A 9,989-nucleotide genomic window follows, 5' to 3' on the forward strand; every position below is an offset into this window, starting at 1 on the left:
TGCCTCCTGTGAGAATCGAACTCACGACCCCTGGTTTACAAGACCAGTGCTCTGCCCCTGAGCTAAGGAGGCGCATGTTGGCACAGCAACACGGCGGGCGGCCAGTGGCCATAACTCATCATGCAACCCACACCTGGCTTGGCTCCTGCTTGGTGGTGGTGATGGTGGTGGTGATGTGGTGGTGTGAGTGGTGATGGTGGTGGTGGTGGTGGTGGTGGTGGTGATGGTGGTGGTGATGGTGGTGGTGGTGGTGGTGATGGTGGTGGGTGGTGGTGGTGGTGTGGTGGTGATGGTGGTGTGGTGGTGGTGATGGTGGATGGTGGTGGTGGTGATGGTGGTGGTGGTGGATGGTGTGGTGGTGTGGTGGATGGTGGTGGTGGTGATGGTGTGGTGGTGGTGGTGGTTGATGGGTGGTGGTGTGTGATGGGATGGTGGTGATGGTGGTGGTGGATGGTGGTGTGTGGTGGTGGTTGGTGTGGTGGTGGTGGATGGTGGTGGTGGTGGTGATGGTGGTGGTGTGATGGTGGTGGTTGATGGTTGAGTGATGGTGATGGTGGTGATGGTGGTGATGGTTGGTGGGTGATGGTGGTGGTGGTGATGGTGGTGGATGGTGGTGTGGTGGTGTGGTGGTTGATGGTGGTGGTGATGGTGGTGATGGTGGTGGTGTATGGTGTGGTGGTGTGGTGGGTGATGGTGGTGATGGTGGTGGTGTGGTGGTGAGGTGATGGTGGTGATGGTGTGGTGGTGATGGTGTGGTGATGGTGGTGTGTGTGTGGTGGTGTGGTGATGGTGTGTGGTGGTGATGGTGGTGGATGGTGGTGGGTGGTGGTGTGTGGTGGTGTGGGATGGTGGTGGATGGTGGTGATGGTGGTGGTGGTGGTTGGTGGTGGTGTGGTGGATGGTGTGTGGTGGTGGTGGTGGTGATGGTGATGGTGGTGGTGATGGTGGTGATGGTGGTGGTGTGGTGGTGGTGATGGTGGTGATGTGTGTGGTGGTGGTGTGGTGGTGGTGATGGTGGTGTGGTGTGGTGGTGGTGGTGGATGGTGGTGATGGTGGTGGTGGTGGTGGTGAGTGGTGAGTGGTGATGGTGGTGGTGGTGATGGTGGTGGTGGATGTGGTGGTGATGGTGTGGTGGTGATGGTGGTGGTGTATGGTGGTGGTGGTGGTGGTGGTGGGTGGTGATGGTGGTGGTGATGGTTGGTGGGTGATGGTGGTGGTGTGGTGGTGATGGTGGTGTGGTGGGTGGTGGTGATGGTGGTGGGTGGTGATGGTGTGTGGTGGTGATGGTGGTGATGGTGGTGGTGGTGGTGTGGTGGTGTGGTGGTGTGTGGTGGTTGGTGATGGTGGTGGTGATGGTGGTGGTGGTGGTGGTGATGGTGGTGATGGTGGTGATGGTGGTGTGATGGTGGTGGTGATGGTGGGTGGTGTGTGGTGGTGATGGTGGTGGTGGTGTGGTGGTGATGTGGTGTGTGGTGGTGATGGTGGTGGTGTGTGGTGGTGATGTGGTGGTTGGTGGTGGTGTGGTGGTGGTGGTTGATGGTGGTGATGGTGGTGGTGGTGGTGGTGTGGTGGTGGTGGGTGGTGATGGTGGTGTGGTGATGGTGGTGTGGTGGTGGTGATGGTGGTGGTGTGGTGGTGGTGTGGTGGTGGTGTGATGGTGGTGGTGGTGTGGTGGTGGTGGTGGTGGTGGTGATGGTGGTGATGGTGTGGTGGTGGTGGTTGGTGTGTGGTGGTGGTGGTGGGTGGTGATGGTTGGTGGTGTGTGGTGGTGGTGTGGTGGTGGTGGTGGTGGTGATGGTGGTGGGTGGTGGTGATGGTGGTGAGTGGTGTGGTGGTGGTGGTGTGGTGGTGATGGTGGTGGTGGTGGTGATGGTGTGGTGATGGTGGTGGTGGTGGTGGTGTGGGTGGTGGTGGATGGTGTGGTGTGGTGGTGTGGTGGGTGTGGTGGTGGTGATGGTGGTGATGGTGGTGATGTGGTGGTGGTGGTGGTGATGGTGGTGGGTGGTGGGGGTGGTGTTGGGTGGTTGTGTGTGGTTGGTGGTGTGTGGTGGTGTGTGGTGGGGGTGTGGTTGGGTGGTGGGGTAGTGGTTGGGTGTGTGGGTGGGTGGGTGGGGGGTGGGGGGGTGTGGTTGGGGATGTATGGTGGTGGGTGGTGGTGAGGTGTGGTGGGGGTTTGGTTGGTGGTGGGTGATGGTGGGGGGGTGGGGTTGGTGGTGGTGTGGTGGTGGGTGGGGTGGGGTTGGTGTGGGGGTGGTGGGGTTGGGTGGGGGGTGGGGTGTGGTGGGGGGTGTGTGGTGGGTGGTGTGGGTGGGGTGTGGTGTGGTGTGTGTGGTGGGTGGTGGGGTGGGTGTGGGGTGGTGGTGGGTGGTGGGTGGGTGGTGGTTGGGGTGTTGGTGGGGTGGTGGTGGGGGTGGGTGGTTGTGGTGGTGGGGTGGGTTGGGTGTGGTGTGGTGGGGGATGTGGGTGGGGTTGTGGTGTGGTGGTGTGGGTTGGTGGGTGGTTGGTGGTGTGGGTGTGGGTGTTGGGGTGGTGTGGGTTGTGGGTGTGGTGGTGTGGGGTTGTGTTGGTTGGTGGGGGTTGGGTGTGGGGTGTTGGTGGTGGGTGGGTGGTGGTGGTGGGGTTGGGGTGGGTGGGGTGTTGTGGTGTTTGGTGGGTGTTGGGTGGTGGTGGTGGTGTGGGGTGGGGTGGGTGTGGTTGGGTTGGTTGTGGGTTGGTGGGTGTGGTGGGTTGGTGTGGGTGGGTGGTGTGGGTGGTGGTTGGTGGGGTGGTGGGTTGGTGTGGTGGGTGGTGTGGATTGTGGTGGTGTTGGTTGTTGGGTGGTTGTGTGGTGGTGTTTGGGTGGTTGTGGGTGTGGTGGATGTGGTGGGGTGGGGTTTGGGTGTGGGGGTTAGTTGGGTGTTGGTGTGGGTGGGTGTGGAGGGGGGGGTTGGGGGGTTGGGTGTGGGTGTGGGGGTGTTGGTTGGGTTGGGGGTGGTGGTGGGGGGGTGGGGGGGTGGTGGTGATGGTGGTGGTGGTGGTGGTGGTGATGGTTGTGGTGGTGGTGATGGTTGTGGTGGTGGGGTGGTGGTGATGGTTGGGGTGGGGTTGATGGTGATGGTGGTGGTGATGGTTGTGGTGGTGGTGATGGTGGTGGTGGTGGTGATGGTGGTGGGGGTGATGGTGATGTTGGCGGTGGGGATGATGGAGGAGGTTATGTTGGTGTTGATGGTGGTGTTGGCGGTGGTGGTGGTGGAGGAGGTTATGTTGGTGATGGTGGCGCTTCCGAGACGTGAACTTTAGATCAGGGTGACCTACTTTTGGTGGGATGCTGAAGCGTTCGTCAATATGCCTCGTCGTATGAAGTTACATGCAACATGGGCTGAGAACCGTAGTGGGAGGTCAAGCTTTCCCCAGGTGTGAGCAGCAGCAGGTGTACCACGTGCACACGTGTCTCCGGAGGCTGAGGCCACAAGTGGTCTTCCTCTACCTCGTAGAGGCCAACCAACAAGCGGGAGGGAAGGAAGGTGATGTAGATAACGTGTAGCTCTTGTACTCTGCTGTAGCGAAGATGTTTAGTCCAAACTGGAAAATTTAGATCATGTCTGGAGACGGAGTGGACTGGCCTCCGCGTGTGGGACGGAGTGGACTGGCCTCCGGTGTGTGGACTGGCCGGTTGGGACGTGGATGGCCTCCGCGTCTGGAGACGAGGAGCTGCGGGGACATTGGCCCTCCGCGTGTGGAGACGGAGTGGACTGGCCTCCGCGTGTGGAGACGGAGTGGACTGGCCTCCGGTGTGGAGACGGAGTGGACTGGCCTCCGCGTACGTGGAGGCTCGGTGAAGTGGACTGGCCTCCGCGTCTAGAGACGGAGTTGGACTGGTTACAATATCATGAAGCACATTTTCTATGAATTATCACCTTCAAGTTAGTTAAGTTTACCCTAACCATTCATCATGTACATTATGTATCATGTATCACCTTCAAGTTAGTTAAGTTTACCTAACCATTCATCATGTACATTATGTATCATGTATCACCTTCAAGTTAGTTAAGTTTACCCTAACCATTCATCATGTACATTATGTATCATGTATCACCTTCAAGTTAGTTAAGTTTACCCTAACCATTCATCATGTACATCATGTATCATGTATCACCTTCAAGTTAGTTAAGTTTACCCTAACCATTCATCATGTACATCATGTATCATGTATCACCTTCAAGTTAGTTAAGTTTACCCTAACATTCATCATGTACATATGTATCATGTATCACCTTCAAGTTAGTTAAGTTTACCCTAACTTAACCGTCACGTTCATACATGTTTTCGTTTACTATCATGGGTAAGATGGCGCTAGTTAGTGGCGGTTTTCGACACCTCTATATCATCACTGGTAATGTGGGGTAGTTACGCTTCACTAATACATTCCCTTCCAACTTCAGATTAGTTTTACCAAAGCACTGACGTCTGCTGCACGTGGCCAGTGTGTGTGTGTGTGTGTGTGTGTGTGTGTACCATTGTTTTAACCCGAGTTTCCCCAGTGTTACCTGAGTGTAAAGTTGTGTAAACTGTTGACATACTTGTGAGTACGAGAACATTGGCTGACGACATTCCGAAATGATGTGGATGTGGCTGACGTCCATACACACGTTCAGACAAGTGTAAACATTCAGTTGTTGATGGTGTGGGGGATCAGAGTCGTGCGTCACAAGAAGCAGCGCTGAGTGGAAGCCAAATATCACGTCAGCCACAATGACGATGAACCGTGAAGGATTTGTTGTTGAAGTTATAGACAGACAGATGTGTGGAGGGTCGTGATGAACGACACCTGCCGGTTATAGACAGACAGATGTGTGGAGGGTCGTGATGAACGACACCTGCCGGTTATAGACAGACAGATGTGTGGAGGGTCGTGATGAACGACACGCTGTGGAGGTGCGATCCACTACTGACCTAAGTGAGTTGTATAACTATCACCATAGCTTTATTATAATTCAATTTTCATGATGATTATAGGCAATTTGAACTGAATAGTTATATTTTCTATAGTTTATGTAGAAGTTATGTATTTCTTTACGTATGAATGTTAAAAGATATATTTTCTTTATATCGTGATTGTTTACAGAAATATTATTTCTATAATTTTGTTTCAAAGAAGATCCATCAGAGTTGTGCGTTGTATTGACCCTAATGTTATTACGAGATGTTCATAATGACCAGCGTCATCAATATGGTGGAGGTGTGTTCTTGTTCGAGACATCATGGTGACTACATACAGTGAAGGTTTCCTGCCTGATGATGGCCAGTAAAGGTTTGGTCGCTGCCTCATGACACACCACGTCCATGTACACGAAATAGAGGAAGAAGGTCGTGTGTCGTGGTGTGAGCTGCCCACGACCTGTGTTAGAGACGATGTGTTCCACGACTGGTGGAGAGTGAGCAGAGTTTAGTGGAGGTAGTGTGGTGAAGTAAGTTATCACACACCGACTCACACACGACTATCCACGACTGGTGGAGAGTGAGCAGAGTTAGTGGAGGTAATGTGTGGTGAAGTAAGTTATCACACACGACTAGCAACAGTGAGGAACGTATATATGCTTCACCTTTGTCTTGTGTGTGTGTGTGTGTGTGTGTGTGTGTGTGAGGCAGGAAGCCATATTGTGTGTAAACCAATTCGTCGAAGTAGATGGTCGTGGAATGAAGTCATGACCCCAAACTAAAGTGTTCCTTTACGACATTTGTTCTGGCTAATGCCAGACGATTATAGTCAACTTGCATGGCCCATATATGGCTCGTCAAAGCTTCATATTAAGACTTTTATTCATGCTAACTAACGTTAGATGATTTTATATAGGTTTTCGTGGGGCGAATATGTGGCTCGTCAAAATAAAGTTTCACAATGAGAATTTTCCTCTGGCTAACATTGTGTGGGCTACATGGGTCTTCATAATAAAGCTTTACTTTGGGAACTTTATTCCGGTCGAAGCCAGACAATTTTATTCATCTTTAAGGAATCTATAGATCATCAAAGTAAAGCTTCACTCTGCGAATTTTATTCTGACCAATGCCATGCAATATTTGCAGCTTTTCTAGGCTCAGCGGGCTATGGAAATAAAGCTTCACTTTGGAAATTATATTTTGGTCGACGACACATTATCATATTCATCTTCTGCGTTGTCCACTGGTCATCATGCTAAAGATTCACTTTGGGTTATATTTTGACCGATGCCAGATTATATTATTTATCATTTATGGCCCCCAAGAATCATGAAAAATAATGTTTCACTTTCCGAATTTTATTCTGGAGGACAAATTACGATTTTATTCAGCACATGTTGGCTCCATCAGAGTAAAGCTTCACTTTGGAACTTTCATTTAAGCGAACGCCACACGATTTTGTTCAGCTTTTGAGGGGCCCAGGTCGTGAAACTGCAGCATCTCTTTGGAACTCTTAATTGGATTTTACAGTGCACACGGGTCATCGAACTTGAAACTTCCCTTTACGATCTTTTTGGTCTGGTTCACGTCCAACCAAAATATTTTGATCTTGTTTTGAGGGACTCACGAAATTTATCAAACTTTAACCTTTACTCTGGAACTTTTCTTCATCATGAGAGGATAGTCTTGAAAGTTCATAAACAATGTCTGTACATACTTGTAGAAGTCAGTTATTATGATTTTCCTCACCCTAAGCTTCAGGTTGATATCTGTAATACCGTAAGAGATAAACATGTTTAATGATGAATAATTTGACAGATCACGAAAGTGCCAAGTTAAACTAGAGAGTTACCAAAACCTTTGTGGATGTTGTCAAGTTAAATCATTAACTCCGTCTTGCCGGCTTGCCACTGGTTCGTATAAGAAGTTATCAGATTTTTCCCAATGATCATGAATCATCAGCCATCAGCAGTTTGAACCTTTATAATGCTCATAGTTGAATAAGGCTCAAGCATGATGATGCTTTATGTAAAGCCGTATTGTTGAGTAAAAGGAATATTGCCTTATCTTAACCTTAGGAGAAACATGAAGGACAAGTTGTGGGTCATTTTATCCTTCGTCTTTAACAAAGATCACTTGTGTAAGAACTTCCACTAATTATCACGTTCGTGTTGAGTGAACTTGTCATGTAGTTATGTAGTCATGTGAGTGTGAAGGTACGGAGGCAGATCACTAATGATGACAATAAACAAGGGATGATGGAGACCATGGAATTCAAAACATTCACTGAAGGAAGCGTTGATACGAGTATTTCACTGCCAGAAAATGTTGCAAGTGACCCTTTGTGTGCAAGCCTTCCAGTGTAGTGTAAACATAAAGTCAGTGTTAAGATGATTTAGTCAAAATAATGGTCAAGATATGACCAACATGAAGGCAGCGGTCTGGACATAAGCGTCAGCCACAGTCCGGTAACACTGGTCAACAAGGATTTGGTCCCATGGAAGAAAACATTTGTTTCTTATGTATTTTTTTGCTGGACGATGAAGCCAAATGTTTTCAGAATTTCTCTGTCAGCCATAATTTTGTTGTTGTTCCAGCAAACTCGCATGTCATTACGTACAGGACATATGTACCAGTCATCTACCGACCATTTGAAACAAACAGTTTAACATACACAGTTATTTTCATTGTTAGTAAAAGTTACTCTGAGTATGCGCCAGAGGTGAAGCATATTCTGAGCATGCGCAAGAGGTAAAGCTTGCTCTGAGCACGCGCTAGGGTAAAGTTTACTCCAAACATGCGCTAGAGGTGAAGCTTACTCTGAGCATGCGCTAGAGGTGAAGCTTAATCTAAACATGCGCAAGAGGTGAAGCTTACTATTAGATTGCGCTTAAGGTGAGGCTTACACTGAGATTCCGCTAGGGATGCAGCTTACTCTGAGATAGCGCTGGGTGAAGCTTACTCTAGCATGCGCAAAAGGTGAAGCTTACTCTAAGCATGCGCAAGAGTGAAGCTTACTCGAATATGCGCAAGAGGTGAGGCTTATTCAGATCATGCACTAGAGATGAAGCTTACTCTAAGCATGCGTAAGAGGTAAGGTTACTCTGAGCATGCGTTAGGGTGAAGCTTACTCTGAGCTGCTTGAGGTGAAGCTTACTCTGAGCATGCGCTAGAGGTGTAGCTTACTCTGAGCATACTCTAGGAGTGAAGCTTACTGTAAGCATACTCTAGGGATGAAGCTTACTCTGATGCGCTAGAAGTGAAGGTTACTCTGAGCATGCGCTAGAGGTAAAGCTTACTCTAAGCATGAGCCAGAAGTGAAGCTTACTCTGAGCATGCACTAAAGGTGAACCTTACTCTGAACATGCGCTTGAGGTGAAGCTTACTCTGAGCATGCGCTCAAAGTGAAGCTTACTCTGAACATGCGCATGAGCTGAAGCTTACTCTGCGCATGCACTAGAGGTGAAGCTTACTCTGAGCATGTGCTAGACTTGAAGCTTACTCTGAGATTGCGCTAGGGATGAAGTTTACTCTGAGATTGCGCTGGGGGCGAAGCTTACTCTAAGCATGCGCTAGAAGTGAAGGGTACTCTGAGTATACTCTAGAGGTGAAGCTTACTCTGAGCATGAGCTAGAAGTGAAGCTTACTCTGAGCATGCACTAAAGGTAAAGCTTACTCTGAGCATGCGCTTGAGGTGAAGCTTACTCTAAAATGCACTAGAGGTGTAGCTTACTCTGAGCATGCGCATGGGGTGAAGCTTACTCTGAGCATGTGCTTGAGGATAAGCTTAGTCTGAGCATACTCTAGGAGTGAAGCTTACTGTAAGCATACTCTAGGGATGAAGCTTACTCTGATGCGCTAGAAGTGAAGGTTACTCTGAGCATGCGCGAAAGTGATATTTTGGCCAAGTCTGCGCAGAAGAGGATTTCTTGCTGTATTACTTCACCAGTTACTGTATTTTGCACTGTTCTTGTGTGATGTCTTGTGCGAGTCTTAGGATTAATGTTTTTGTATTATATGTTTTAAGTGTAAGCCAGATTCTACATAGACTTATACTGGATGAAATCCTCTTTTTGCACAAGCTCGCCCAAAATTTTCTTTTAGCGCATGCTTATAAGAAGATTTCCCCTTTGCGCATGCTCAGACTGAGATTCACTTTTGCCTCTTGCGCATGCTCGGCCTGATGGCGCATGCGCACATTTGTTAACTTCGATTTGCTTATAATTAGTGGCGCGAAGTAGCTCAGTGAGTGTAAAGGTCGCTCCTTCAGTGTTCGTAATTCAACGGCCAATGTCACTGAAGATCGGTGTGGGGAATATCTCTTCTCGTAATGGTCAATATCCTTGAAGATCGGTGTGGGGAATATCTCTTCTCGCAGTGGTCAATATCCTTGAAGATCGGTGTGAGGGAATATCTCTTCTCGCAGTGGTCAATATCCTTGAAGATCGGTGTGGGGAATATCTCTTCTCGTAATGGTCAATATCCTTGAAGATCGGTGTGGGGAATATCTCTTCTCGTAATGGTCAATATCCTTGAAGATCGGTGTGGGGAATATCTCTTCTCGTAATGGTCAATATCCTTGAAGATCGGTGTGGGGAATATCTCTTCTCGTAATGGTGCAGTGCACATACCTGAACTTAGGTGTCTGTGAAATAAATCATCCATTTCGTTATGACAAAATTATAAAGAAACATTTGTGTGGAGACAGAGTCCCAGTGCTTGATTGATCACTTGAATTATGTGATTGGTTTCATCTGTTTCCTGGATAACATATCTACAAATGTGGCCACTTGGTTGTGTGTTCACTTGTTCCACTGGTTTAAGGTGAACGACTCCACTTCGTAAACAACTGTGTGTGTGTGTGTGTGTGTGTGTGTGTGTGTGTGTGTGTTCTCACTCGTTTGTGAGGTCATTATACATCGTTGTGAGGTGAAGTCTGAAATGGTTGTAGATTCCTCACCATGAAATTAATGAAAGTCAATTAGGCCAGAGATTATATCCTAGTTACCGAGTGATGGAGGGAAGGCAAGATAATTGTTGTCCGTCCCAGACTGAGCCCAGGACACTGACAA

At 48.9% G+C, this 9,989-nt stretch overlaps 1 non-coding gene across 1 annotated transcript; it reads right to left on the bottom strand.

Annotated features, from left to right (window-relative positions):
- Positions 1-72, bottom strand: TRNAT-UGU (transfer RNA threonine (anticodon UGU)). Its single transcript has one exon. It is a non-coding gene; the product is annotated as a tRNA-Thr (tRNA).
- Positions 73-9,989: the final 9,917 nt, after the last annotated feature.

This window comes from Panulirus ornatus, chromosome 42 (assembly GCF_036320965.1).
Source record: "Panulirus ornatus isolate Po-2019 chromosome 42, ASM3632096v1, whole genome shotgun sequence".
NCBI classification, from domain to species: domain Eukaryota; kingdom Metazoa; phylum Arthropoda; class Malacostraca; order Decapoda; family Palinuridae; genus Panulirus; species Panulirus ornatus.